This window comes from Indicator indicator, chromosome 11 (assembly GCF_027791375.1).
Source record: "Indicator indicator isolate 239-I01 chromosome 11, UM_Iind_1.1, whole genome shotgun sequence".
NCBI classification, from domain to species: Eukaryota; Metazoa; Chordata; class Aves; order Piciformes; family Indicatoridae; genus Indicator; species Indicator indicator.
The window spans coordinates 13,612,177-13,626,658 of NC_072020.1; the positions used below are offsets into that span (position 1 = coordinate 13,612,177).

The 14,482-nt window shown below is 41.1% G+C and overlaps 1 protein-coding gene across 1 annotated transcript in view; it reads left to right on the forward strand.

Moving 5' to 3' along the window:
• The window catches only part of GLI3 (GLI family zinc finger 3), a 193,820-nt gene that overhangs the window by 139,772 nt on the left and 39,566 nt on the right, over positions 1-14,482 (forward strand). The window lies entirely within an intron of this gene.

Sequence of the window (14,482 nt, forward strand, 5' to 3'; positions counted from 1 at the left end):
GAAGTGTATAATCCAAAAAGTCACAATTTTGAATTAATTTTTTTTGTTGTTTTTTAATAAGAGTATGCCTGATTAACATGAAAAGTTGGAAACTTGCATCTCCGGTCTTCCCAGTGCAAAGGAGGGAAAGGGAGAGAGCTAGCTCTCGTTCCAGCTTTGGAGATCCCCTCTGTTGATACCCTCTAACTTCTCCCATTTGAACTTGTCTATAAAAGTTACACCAAAATAAACAGTGGCGTAGGGTGTTAAACCCCAGCCACGTTTCATTGCTTTAATAAATTCCAAGACTAAATAGCAGCAAGGCTGTCAGCAAAACTTAGTTTACTGCTACTCACTCTATTGTAAATAATGCATTCAGCACAAGAACTGCTGTACTGAACCAAACTGCAGGCTCATCCCATTTAATACCCTGTCTGCAACAGTGATCTAAGTGTAAAAAGACTTTCCCTAGTGTAAAATCCCAGCTTCAGGAAACTTGCAGGTAAATCTTGTAGGAGTTAGTGCGAGAAAATGGTACAGGTCAGCAGGCTGCCAGCTGGAGACAGGAAGGATTTGTATTTTAGGCAACATCAGTAGCGTTAACTGTGCTTCACTTTGCAGAATCCTACTTTCAAATCTTGTTTCCAATCACTTTTAGCTTAGCCCAATCTGTTTCCACTTGGCAGTGTTTTTTGTGGCAGATACCTGATCTAATGTTGAGTGTTTCCAAAAGCCATCACCAGAGTTACTAATTCATCGTTAGGGAAGAAGAGACTTTCTTGTACAAACTAAAACTTGCTACCTTTTCAGTGAGAGGCTAAAATTAGTCAGGAATGTTGCCTATATGCTATAGATGTGATCCTTGCTGTTCTTGAGAAATTGTCTTGTTCAAGCCAAGGGACAAGCCCTTTTTAAGTGGTTTCTATTAGCATGCATTAAACAGGCTAAGCATTCAGCATGGTCCAGTCCAGGGGCCACAGAGAGGAAGGAGGACCTTTCCCTGCAGCTCTCTGGTTAAGCTGGTACCTCCTTGGGCAGCCTGTGGAGGCTAAGCTGTGTGCCCAGCCCTAACAGTCTTGTGAAAAAGAAAGCAATCTTCAGAGCAGACAGGACTCAGACCAGGAACTGTCTAGGTTAAGCAGATTGGGACAAAATGCTTTTGTGCAACACAAAATTTAGGCATTAGAAGAAAGCAAAATCTGCAGACTAAAGCCTGCAGAAGGCAGGCATTGAGGAGAATGAAGGTACTGCCCCCTTGTGATTGTGCTTTGATGCCATTTTTAATTGAAGGGTTGCAAGTATTTTTATTCAAGGGGCCCTGCCTGCCTCAGTACACAGGCTGAGCATCTTCTGGATCAGTCGGAACTGCAGGATTTGGCCTCACCTGACCCAGGCAGATGTAAAAGGGACAGGAGCTTCTTACTTGGCTAATCATGGTCAGAGCACAGACCCTGGTTTGCAGCACAGTGCCAGCCTGATGGTGGGCAAAATGAGCTAGTTGGAAGTGACTGGCAGTCTCACACAGTTTCCGTTAATTCTGCAAAGGAACTGAGCTGCTTACAGCCATGGCTTGACACTCCTGACAGCTGTTCTGAACATCTCATGTACTGTGTCACGTTAACTAACCTGGGAGATCTGATCTCCATTTCTGAAATTGGGCAACCACAATGAGTGGCACTGTTTACCTTCATCTTTCTTTGATTCATATTCCTGTGCAAAACAAGTCCTTCCCCTTCACCTCAGGGGGAGGCTGAAAGCATTAATGTTTTGTGAAACACTTAGATTATACAGTGATGAGCAAGGTAGAGAAGCTACCTGCTCAGTAGCTCAGTAATTATGTATTCACTGGTGGTTTAAATACCATGGAAGGATGGCCTGTGGGCAATACTCCGGGCAAGAAGAGAAAAACTACCAAAAGGTCTCTCACTGAAGACTATTTTCCATCCTGTGCACTGAACAAGTTCTGAGTCCTTCAAGGGGGGAAAGGTCTTATAATTTTTAAATTGATGAGATAGTACACAAAGGGATGGGTAGGTTTAGTTCTGGTATGTTGGATTTTACAGACTCAAAAAGTGTCCTGCAGACTCTTAGCAGAAGTGGCACCTTTGGGGAAAAAAAAAAAACCCAGAAAAAAAAAAAAAAACAAACAACAAAAACCATTGTGCATTAGCTGAAAAAAGCACAACTTGTGGCTAAAGAATTGAATCCTGAGCTTCACACAGTCTCTATGAGTGCTGTGAGTTGTTGAAGGTGAAATTGAATGAAAAGAGCCATACTTTGTGTACTGTTTTTACAGAGCCAAGCAGAGAAGTGCTCTGGTCCTTGACATGGGTACTACTGCAGTTTGAATAATAAGTAATAATAGTTTAACACAATCCAGATAGGGCTTGACTTGGCAGGCACTTTGTCATTGTCAGCTGGCAGTGTAAGGTTGTATCCTGACTGCTGGCTGAGTACTTGAAAAGAAGATGTCTCTCCTGCTGACAGCTAATAGTGGATCTCCTTTAGCACACCAGGTAGAGTTTCTACTTTGTGCATTTGAAAACACCTGGTTTAGTTCTCAGCTGGGAGAGATTATGCAGAAAGGAGGCATATGAAATGGCATCAAATGAGGATAATCCTTCATTTGACATTTACTCATTTGGTTACCTGCCTCAGTCCTGCAGTGCAGCACCCCTGCTATTAATCTTTTGTCAGGATGTACTTAATGTTATATCTGCTACCTGTGACAATTATTAGACTTCACACTTCAGCAGCACTTCTTTTTGAGAGGCATCATGGCCTAGGGTGAATATAGAGGGGGTAATCACTTCCCATGACATTATGAGTACTGATTCAAAACCTTTACAAAAGATTAGCAGGTCTTTAATCAACACAGGAGGTTGCAACTTTGTGTTTTATATGATCTGAAATTCAGCACCTCTGTATTTTTGTAGTCCCTTAGCAGTGCTGCGATACCAAATTTACAAAGTCAGTTTTCAGGAGAATCCCCTGTCAGCCACAAGGTGTTTTAAATCAGTAGTTCCACCTCTTACAAGAGACTTTCTTTGGGTCTAGGCAGATGTGACTGTGAATATACCTTAGCCATCTCATAACATGTTAAAATTCAGTTTTATGTGAGCATGGGAGCCCTTTGGGATCTACTTCAAGATTTGAAAGAAACTGAGAAAGCACAGGAGCACCTTACCCTCCCCTGCCCAGGCTCTGCCCCTGTTTCCCTGATGTCATCAGAAGAGGAAAGAACAATTAACGTGCTGTGGTTAGTTACAGCACTTTGCACTAAGCTTACTTGAAGCTGAGCATCAGGGAATGGTGGTGAGGGTACTTGTCACAAAGAGCACTAGAAAGGGGTAGCCAGGTGTGTAGGGTGAGTGTAAGCAGCAGTGGATTAATATCAATGAGGAAGACAAGTCTGTGTTTCTGCAAGCAGATACCGGAGTCTCAGCAATGTCCTCATCTCATACAAGCTCCTTGAGTAGTGTTTGTTGTATAATTAGTCAGTGCTCTCCTCTCTGAACTGCTTTGTATCTAAAGACAAGTGACCATGTATTAATTTATTTCTCCAGTTTCCCTTGGCAAACACAAAGACAAAAGCAAAGAGAAAAATAAAAGCAGAGTTCAGGTATACAAATGAAATATAAGGTTATCACAGAGAAAAGTGAAACTGTCTCCAGCAGAAAGCCCAACAGTCTAATTATACACCATCTCAAAAAAAGCAAGAGTATCCTTTTATCAGGCTTAAATTATCCAGTTTTCAGATGTAACAGAATGTCTCATAGTTATAAGACAGGGAGCTCTCATGTTCTCAGTCTTCCTTCTTTATTCAATATTTTATATATTCTTATTATGTCTCCTCTTACTCATCTCCTTTCTGAAGCAAATGGTTGTTTTCAGTCTGCTCTTTAGAGAGTTCTTGTATTGTCATTTCTGATGATACTGTCTGAAACAGCCTCCCTCTACTACATGCAATAATATTCCCAAAGAGGACAAGTAATTCAAATGCACCGTGATTTTCTGTGTTCTGTTTCCCATTCTATTTGTCTTAACATACTTCTGCCATAGCTTCATGTTGATCAAATTTTCATTCCTCTGCTGAATTCTGCATGGAGATAAGCAAGTGTGTCTCGTGAGTTGGCTCAGCTAATTTAGAACCAGCCTATGAGTGGTTCAGCTCCCCTTTGGTGTCGATACGCATCTTGCTATCAGCATTGCTCACTCATCTAGCATGCTTGGCTCTAAAGATGGCCTCTTAGCTCTTCACCATGCTGCTCAACAGAATTTAGTCATATATGCAGATTTCTTTTTTTGGGAGGCTCAACTCCATGCCCAGATTGCTGACAAGTGCCCTAAAAAACAAAAAGCCCCTTCTGAGCCTTCGTATCTGACTTAACACTAAAAGCCAGCTACTTGATTCTTAACCTTTGATTTCTGCTTTAGGCTGTATAAAGTCTGTATATTTATGTAATTGAATCTGTGCAAAAGGACACAATCACATGCTGCTTAATGAAATTAATCTTGAAAAGGACACGTTTATAGAGTAGAACATGATATACACAGCAGTGTTTTACTCCCTTATGATAGGATGAACAGGATAAAAAGTGTATTAATTTTTTGTGAGCATTACAGATGTTTTGCTGTTTTGTTGTCAGGTGCAAAGCTGACTGAGAGTGAAAGCTTTCCTTACATTAAAAGGTCTCTAGTTAATTGCGTGTAATGTGTTGTAAATGAAGACTTAGGTGCACTTCAGACTGAGCCGAATTCAGAGCAGGTGTAACCCCCCTGAAACAGGTCCTATTGTAGCTAGACACGTCACATGTGTGCAGCACAGGGCTTCATTCTCCGTGGTCTTGTATTGTGTATGGTGAATCTAAAGAAGGGAATATAATGCTTTATCATGCCGTAATAGCTTCATTTTATACCCTCTTTCAAGATGTGTGAATGGCAGAGAAGTGCTATAAAGTGAATAAAAATGAAATTCGTCAGTATTACAGGAAGTTGCATCTAATCCAGGCTCTGTTGAAATGCAGTTCTGCAGCCAGCCTCCTATAGAAAGCTCATACAGATTGTAGGATGGAGATTGTTTTGCAGAGCCCCTGCATCTTGCATTGGAGTGGTAGATGTTTTTCACCAAGGAAGGGCAGGAGTTCTGCCTTCAGAAAGTGTAGAATGTCAGAGGTCAAGCAACAGAAAGAATATAGATTGTGCAGGCACGTTTCATGCACATTTACATGTACAGATACTTAATCACACTTGGATGTATGTGCGTGTATGCCTCTGAATGTGTATTGTAATTAAAGGCAATTTGAAGCACTTGCCTCATAGTAGTTTAGGGTTTCTCAAAGAATGTAAAGTAGTTGGACCCAGTGCAGTGTTAATTCCAGGAAAGTTCAGAGTCATGGAATCATTCAGGTTGGAAAAGACCCTTAAGATCATCAGTTCTAACTATTAACCCTACTCTACGAAGTTCACCACTAAACCTTAACACTAAGTGCCACATCTGAATGACCCTTAAATACATCCAGGGTTGGTGGCTCAACCACCTCCCTGAGCAGCCCGTTCCAATGCTTTACTACTCTTTCAGTGAAAAAAAATTTGCTAATATCTAGCCTAAACCTGTCCTGGTGCATCTTGAGGCCATTCCCTCTTGTTCTGTCACTAATTACCTTTGAGAAGAGACCAGCTCTTACCTCTGTATATTGAGCTAAGAAAAGTGTGCTGGAGTTTAACACTTCATTTAATACTTCATTTTCCGGCCCTAAAAGCAAGAATTAATTAACACTTTGCATGTAAATAATGATACAGTTTTAGAAACCCCAAAATGCTTAATGATTACTTTAATTCAGAATGATGTTTACCAGAAGTGCCATGAGCTTGCATGGAGGGAGCATAAATTAATTAGGTGGAATGATGTTAATTCAAAGTCCAGTCAGGGTGCTAAGGATACCTGAAGAGGAGTATCCCATTGAGGAGGACAAAGCTGTCAGTGCTGTCTGAGCACATAGAGTTAATCAGTGTGGCTCTATTGCTCGTAGTGAAACTATTCCATTTTTGCTCTGACATATTGCAGTGTGTTCACAAAGAAAAATTTCACCTAGCCTAGCAGATAAAACAGAATAGATAATATGGTAAGCTGAGGAGAAACCACAGGCCCTGTTAATTTTAAACTGGTAATATAAAAGTGGAAAAAAATGAGACGACGATGTATGTGAGGTAAATGCAGTTGTAAAATGATGACTGTTAGCTGATGGAAAGTGGAAATAAATGAGTATAATATATGCTATACTTTATTAGATGCAAGATACAGCTTTTTACAAATTCAGTTAGATGTTTCTAAGTTAGTGATTTTTAATGAAATGTGTCAGCGTTACAAATGCAGGGGGATGTTCATCAAACTCGGTCAGTTGTGAAAGAATGATTTCAAAAGGATTTCAGGTCTCACACCTGCCTTTAAGATTACACCACAGGTCTGGTTCCATAGTCACAGTTTGATATTGTTTTCCCCTGTACTTAGTGACAAGCTGTAAAAGCAGTTTGATGACTTGTATGCATGGTTTGCTCACAGCTCAGCATTGCCAGTTAAAAAGTAGAGGGAAAAGGATTTGAAGCAAAACTCTCCTTTCAAATCCCTAAAAATATGACATATTGTGGATAAAATGCTTCCCAAAAAGAGTGTTTTTAAAGTCTGCCTTCCTATAACACCATTTGGTTTTCATTTTGTGTCTAAGATCCTTGAAGCAGTAAGAATTTCACAAATCTGTTTGGGGCTGTGAGGTTGCTGAGTGCATTGTCACTCCTGTGACCTCAGCAATTTGTCAAGAGTCACTCTTGCAGGTTGTTTCCATCAGGAAGAGAGAAGCAAATGACAGAGTTGGAAACTTCCATTTTATTCACTCCTGTTTGTTTACAAAGAACATACATGAATTCCTGTTTCTGCCAACTCAAATGACAGGAGATGGTTTTCTTATGTGATGTTCCTGGCTGCTGCTTCTCTCCCAGGTCCCATCCAAGCAGAACTCATTGACTTTCTTCTCTACATGTCTCTTGGGGTCAGACTACGAGTCTGCCCTGCAGACTGTCCACAGCTTTCTACATCTAACTCTAACACGTTCCTGGATGCATATTGCACTTATACACAGTACCATCAAAATATAGCATAAACTTCTGCATATGAAAGCAGCTTATGCAGACCCTCCTCAGCACCCATGGCTCAACTCCCAGCTACTTTTACATAGGGCCCACATTTTGGATGTGTCAGTTTACCATGGGGTGAATGAAGCTATTTGTTATATTGCTTCTTATAAAAAACGAGGATTTGAGCATATGAAAAGCAGTATTTGGTCACTGTTAATTTAATCATGACTTGTATTATGATTTAAATCAGTTAAGATTGTATTGTCTGTAGGACCCAGTTGTTTAGGACACCACTTACGGACCTGGTGAAGTCAGTCTCTCTTCAGAAGTATACACAAGTTATTAGGGATGCTTTCTTGAAGAGTAGCTGGCTATGTATGTAAAACAGGAAAGGTCTTTGTTTGCCCCCTACCATTCCTAAACAAGAAAGAAGGACTTTGAAAATCCAAACCAAATACTAATGGTGAAATCCAGGCCAGATAAAAACTCCACTGAATTCAGTGACTCCCCATATTCATCCAGTGTTTGTTAATGGATTTCTACACCCTGGTTTCTCGGTTTCCCTTGCCCACAGGCTTCATGCCAACTCCTAAGGCTGAATAAAACAAAGTAGTGACATGTATCTACTGGATTATGAGCTAGAAGAAGCTACCCTACTTCCTGATGGTCAGCTTTATTGAACATGAAGCCAGCCCACCTACAAATTGCCTCTCCATTCATGAACTGCAGTGCTTTTTGGAGGACATTACAGAGTGATCTGAGAATGCCAAAGCTTTTCCACAAGTCAGGAAGGGTCTCTATGCCCCCTTGCAGTGCAGGGTCCACCCTCCCTCTTGGAGCAAGCACTTGGGCTCTGATGCTTTCACCTGCATGGTGGTGTAGAGCTAGTGTGTCCACTATGTACTGCAACTAGTTCTGTATGTTTTGTTCTGAGAAAGATGTTTGTTGTGGGGACCTACAAGGAGGAACAGGGGAAGTGATCAGCTGTCTGAAAAATTATACCAATGAGTTAAAACAAGCTTGACATCTATTTTGTCCAAATTAAAGATGAGAAGAACGGACAAGGAGAGAGTACAGAAATAATTTCAAAAGAGAAAAGAAAGGAAGAGACTGCAAAGGGAAAGATGCATGATGAGTGCTGAGTAGAATAAAAAAGTACTGGTCTTGAACTGCTGTAGGAAAGATTTAGGATAGAGGATAGGAAAGAGAACTTTAAAACATAACAGGGTTCTATATGAATTTAAAAAAAAAAAAAGATATTCCAAAGAGGCAAATCTATCCTTTTGAAATTATAGTAAAAAAATAAAACATAAGAAATATCACACTTGGTCAAACTAGAGGTGTTAAATCCTGTCTCCTCACAGTCTGTCTCTGGTCTCTTCACAGTCTGCAGCACACTCTGCACAGAGGTGCTCTTTAAGAAGCACAGGAACCCACCTGCCTTATGGTTTTTATTCTCTCAATAATCATCAGATTAGTGATCCCAAAGCATAGACTTTCATTGATCTTTTTAGTATTTCTTTATGGACCTGTTGTCTTTGGACTTGGTTCATCCCGATGTCTGCCTCCTGGGGCAGCTGTTCCAGAAGTCCACCAAAGATTTTTTTAGTCTCTTAAATTCTTCATCTGTGGCTTTCAGTGAACTGCCCTAGTTTACATGCTTGACAAGCTCTTTTCCTAGAACCTCACAAAGCAGAACCAGAAGGGGCAAAGCATTTGGTTACTTTTGGAAGACTTCCATGCATCCAATCTTGCAGAATTAAATGTGTTTGTGATACAGGGAAGATATCTTCATAGGATTTTGTGAAGAAAACTCACAGATGAGCAACCTGGCCTGGTGGAAGATGTCCCTGCCCATGGCAGCAGGGTTGGAACTGGATGATCTTTGAGGTCCTTTACAACCTAAACCATTCTGTGATTCTGTATTCATAAAATTGGGATCTTCTTGGCACTTCTGTGTCAGCCTGACTCCTTAGGCACTCCTATGCCATGTATAGGCAAGATGGAATTTTCCCTGACTTGGATTCACAGCTGTTTTGCAGTGAATTCTACAGCTGTGACCAGAAACTGAATGACCTTGTTAGCAGGACAGCCGCAAAGTAGCCACAAAGTTTGGTTTTGATTAAATGTCTGTTTTTCTTCTTCTTGAAGTCTGTTCCTTAAAATTTGATGTGCTCATGTAATTGCAATGCAGTTCACTGCCCTGTTTTACCTCCGGTGAAGGGAGTTTGAGACTTTGCAGAGGAGAAAAGAGAGAGATAGACAGACTGACAGACAGACACAGAAGCCCAGAGTATGGAAAAATAAATAATATCACTGATGGGCTTTCCTGTCAGTATAGATGAGTTATTGAATGCTTAAGCAGAAGTATTACACATTTTTTATAACCCTTATCCCCCATAAAACTCAACAACTGCAAAGATAACCTGCATGTAGTTTATTAGTGGTCTCACATGCATTCATTTTTTTTCTTTTTCTCCTTTCCTACTTGTTTTTTTTTTTTTAAAGTCTGCAACAGAAATACAAATCAGATTCCCTCCAGTGGTGTAGATTTTAATTTCTCAGAAGATAGGTAGGTGGAAGAAGATTCATAATTCACTTACCTTTCTGTGAGTCCCAAGACTTTTTGGAAGTGACTGGTGTTTTGGAAAATGTGAAAGACTGGGGCAGGCATCTTGTGTTCCTCTCCTGGCATCTGGATTTTGGAAGTGTTGAGCACCCATTGTCTGAAATTGCAGGTATTTTAAAAGAAACATGATGCAAATTGAGGCCTCTGAAACCATTCATCGCTTTTGAAATATCTTTGTTGGCTTTAGTAGTTCTGGCCTCTCAAAAGTATTACTTTCAGGTCTTCTTTACCATTTCTGGGCGTGAATTTGAGCAATAGGAGTGCCAATCTTGGTGCACATTTCTAAGCAGACATGGCTGGATCAGCAGGGCAAGGCCAGGTGGTGCTGCTATCCACCATTCCTGCTAGTGCTGGCCTCCTTGGCTAGAAAGCAATGTGAGCTTGGTAGGGCCAACAAGATGGCATACAGCTGCTGATCAAGGCAGAGGGATCCCATGAGGTCTGAGGGAACTGTGAGCTATGGGAATTCATCATCCTGAATTGAAGTTACTGAACAAAGTGCATTAAAAACTTTGGGTAGGAGGAATCCAAGTCACCTCTTTTCAGCAGAGCAGTGTTATGAGGTTTGATTTCTTTTTCTTCTCTTTGGCCCACATCATCAACTTTATTGTTGAGCAGCCTGAATGGTTTCTGAAAGGCAGAGAAAGACCTGCCACCTTCTGTTCTCTTCAGATCCTTCTGATCTTTTCAGATGAGAAAAACCATCCAGCCTGCCCTGTGACAGCATCTTGCATAGGGGTGACGTTAAACCCAGCCAGGTCACCTTGCCTTGGGAAGAGGTTTCCAGAAACAGCTGGAGAGAATTATTTAAAGGCAGCTATCTGAGCTATTTAAGAAATCACCCTGGTGGCTGAACCATTGTCACTATTTTTGAGTACTTGCCTCAGCTGTGCTGGCTATTCCTCTGCTCCCTCGTCAACTCCTTTTTATTTCAGTTTGAGATGTTTGAAGTTCAGAGGCAGAGGGAGTGAAGTGCAGGTTGCTGGGCTCCACAGGAGAATCCTAGTACCTCAGACTCAACCCTTACTGCTGAACATGGGGCAAAAGGAAGGTACTAAAGAAAGATTCCTCCTTTCCTTTGCACACCTGTGTCTTAATGCATCTGTTGCTCATGTCATTGTTTTCATGGAGAGCCACTAGCTTATATGACGTCTGTGTCCTCTGCTGTACCCTACAAGTTTGCTTGCTTGCAAGTTGGACAAAAGTTGGCAATGCCTGCCCTGGCAACCTCCTTCTGGAGGATCATATGATGTTAAAGGAGATGTAAAGAGGACAACTCCATGAGGCAAAATCCGTCCCCTGGATAGAAGCCATTTATATAGCAATGGGAACAGCAAATACACTTACTTACCATTTATGTGCTGGCACTCTACTGGTGTAAGGCACATAACTGCAGGCCAGTCAAACTTGCCTCTGTGTTTGTTACAGCAGAGCCGCTTTTGTCTTTTAGTTAGAAAGGTTTTTTTGTGATTTGGGAGGCATCATCCCCTTCTGTATTCACAAAATTGTCAGGGTTGGAAGGGACCTTCAAAGATCATCTAGTTCCACACACAGCCCCTTCCCACCCCCCCCATGGGCAGGGACACTTGCCACTAGATCAGGTTGCCCAGAGCCACATCCAGCCTGGCCTTAAAAACTTGCAGGGATGGGGCTTCCACCACTTCTTTGGGCAACCTGTTCCAGTGTCTCACCACCCTTATCTAAACCTCCCCTTCTCTAGCTTGGATCCATTCCCCGTAGTCCTATCACTACCTGACACTCTAAAAAGTCCCTCCCCAGCTTTCTTGTAGGCCTGCTTCAGATACTGAACCACCACAGTAAGGTCTCCTCAGAGCCTTCTCTTCTCCAAACTGAACAACCCCAACTCTCTCAGTCTGTCCTTACAGGAAAGGAGCTCCAGCCTCATGGCCCTTCTCTGGACATGTTCCAGCACATCCATACCTTTCTTGTAATAGGGGCTCCAGAACTGGACACAGTACTCCAGGTGGGGTCTCATGAGAGCAGTTGTAGAGGCTGTATTGCTCTTCATGGGGTAGAAAATGGAAAAGGATGGGTGCTTGACCAAAAGTATCCTATTGATAAAGCAATCTTCTTCCATCTTTGGAGGAACTGAGTGAAGAATATTGTCAAACTCCAGTAAATGTAAGCACAAATTCACAGGATCAGAGAACGGTAGGGGCTAGAGGAGACCTCTGGGGATCATCTAGTCCAACCTGCCTGCTAAAGCAGTTTCATTGTGAGCAGGTTGCCCAGGATAGTGCCCAGACGGGTTTTGAAGGTCTCCAGAGAAGGAGACCCCACAACCTCTCTAGGTAGCCTGTTCCAGTGCTCCATCACCTTCACAGTAAAGTTCTTCCTTACGTTTAAGTGGAACTTCCTGTGTTCTGGTTTGTGCCTGTTATCCCTTGTCCTGTTAGTGAGAACCACTGAAAAGAAACTGGCCCTATCCTCTTGACTGGTGCCATTTAGCTACTGATCAGCCTTGAGGAGCTCTTCTTTCAGTCTTTTGCAGGCTAAGGACCCTCAGGCTTCTCAGCCTGTCCATAACATCCTCCTTGTGAGATAGAAATATATTCAGATCACAGCAGTTCCTTCCTGCCCCTCCTGCACTATTTGGGAGGGATTTCTTTAGATGCTTGTGCTTTGGAGAGGTTAAAAATTAATGCTAAACTCAGGTGCTTATGGAACTGTGGTCACAGAGCAGCGATGGGCAGGATCTGCATCTCTGAGCTGAGGTCTTAAGTCTTGTGGCTGTATCAGAAATTTGTCTTTCTACCGTGGTGAAGAATAGGTTTGAACCTGGACTTGCAAAGCTTGGTGGTGTTGTGCTGCTTAACACTTACAACGGGAAAAAACAAGCTATATTTCCAAGGGTGCTGTGTGCTTGGAGCTCCCAATGAACTCAGTTCACATTTTCCTTTTGAACCAGCTCAGCTGAAGGGTGAAGATGTCCTAGGTATTAACCACTTGCAAAGAATAAAATGCTTCATCCAGATTGTTTCATTTGTCGGTCATGGTGAATTCAGGAATTGCATCTTCAGGATGGTGATGTCTAGTGTTGGAAGTGCATGAGGTGAACTCACAGTTTATATAAATATAAATATATATATAAGCAAAAACTGATGGGGGACATTCTTTCAGTCTCATGTATGACATTGTAATTGTGTGGGGTTTAATGAACAGACCAGAGTAGTTACACTTAGTAATATTTGTTCACTAAAAAGGAAAAGGGGTGTTAAATCATTGTGTTCTTTGATGAATGGCTTGTACACTGAAGAATAAATTGAACAAACTGGCATAGAGCTCAGTGAACATGAAATCAGCTATTAGAAGAAAGCTTGTGAACAAATTCTGAGCCCGATATGCATCTTTTGATTAATGTCCTATCAATCATCCATAGTGGCTACCTTGGCTAAGTCGTGCTGTAATCATTCATGATGGCTTACAAGAACACTAGCAGGGACTATAGAGCTGCAATAACTGAATATTATTACTGATTTCTCCCTAACTCTTGCTGTGAACAATTACTGTTTTCACTACGTTTCTGCCTCCCTTTATTAAAAAGAATACAATGCAAAATGAAAAGAGAGTTTCTCAAAGACCAGTAAAATTCTCCCAGGGTATTCTTAATGATATTCTGTCCTAAACGGGCAAACTATTGTAATGCAGAATTCTCACCAGGAATAATAGTAATGTAATCACATTGAGCCTGTCTCTTTATGGATTGTAGTCAAACAGACAAAATGTATAGTCAGATTAATGAACACAGAATTTCTATAGAATTATTACTTAAAATGGTTGACGTTATTTTAGCTCTTTTTTGTATCACAGTATTCTCAGTTAATGCACTTAACAGCAACAGCAATTAAGGCTCCAGACTGTAAATTTGGATTAAATCCATCCTTTTGACATTAGAGGAAGCCTCAATTCTTAAAAGGTACTATGCTTCCACCCTTCCTTCTTAAATTTGATTGCTCAGTGTTTTGGTTTTTTAAGGAAAAAGAAAAAAAAGCCACCACTTTTTCTTTTTTTCCCTATGATTGTCAGGTATTTGCAAATGTTTACAGGAGAGCCTCATATTCCTGTGTGTGAAGATTTAGATCCACACCGTTTGTTTCTCAAGCGTGACACAAAGAATGCATTGGCACTATCCTCAAAATAGATCCTTAGCTGGCAGTGTAATTTCCTCCAAAGTCATTGTAGTCTGGGAAATGCTGTGGAGTAATGAAGTGATGACAGGTATTAACATGCATAATGGGCTTTAATAGACGTTTAATGTTGTTTAACTGGAAGAAGGAGAAGTGCTTTCCCACTGGAATATTTCTACATTGAAACTCATTGATCACCAATTTCAGAGGGGAAAGGTTAATCCATCAGTTTCTGTAACCAAACGGCACTGATGGAAATTCTTTAGGTGACATTCTGGATGAACTGAGCTTTCCATCTTTGCAAACAAATGAGTGATATGACAAGCATGGTGTTCAGAACACATTTAACCAATTGATTTTCTCTCCTCTTGTAATAAGATCTGGAGACATATGAAAGAGCGTAGCATGAGCTAAGATTAAAGGAGCTGCTTCATACACACGAACATAGGGGAACTGCATTATCAATAAAAGTACTATAAAACATGTAGGCACCCATTCTTTTTCTTTATATAAAGTTTGTTATTGCAATAAATAGTTGTTATTGAACTACTTGCCTTTTATTTCAGTGTTTCAGAATTTTATTTTGGTTGGCTTT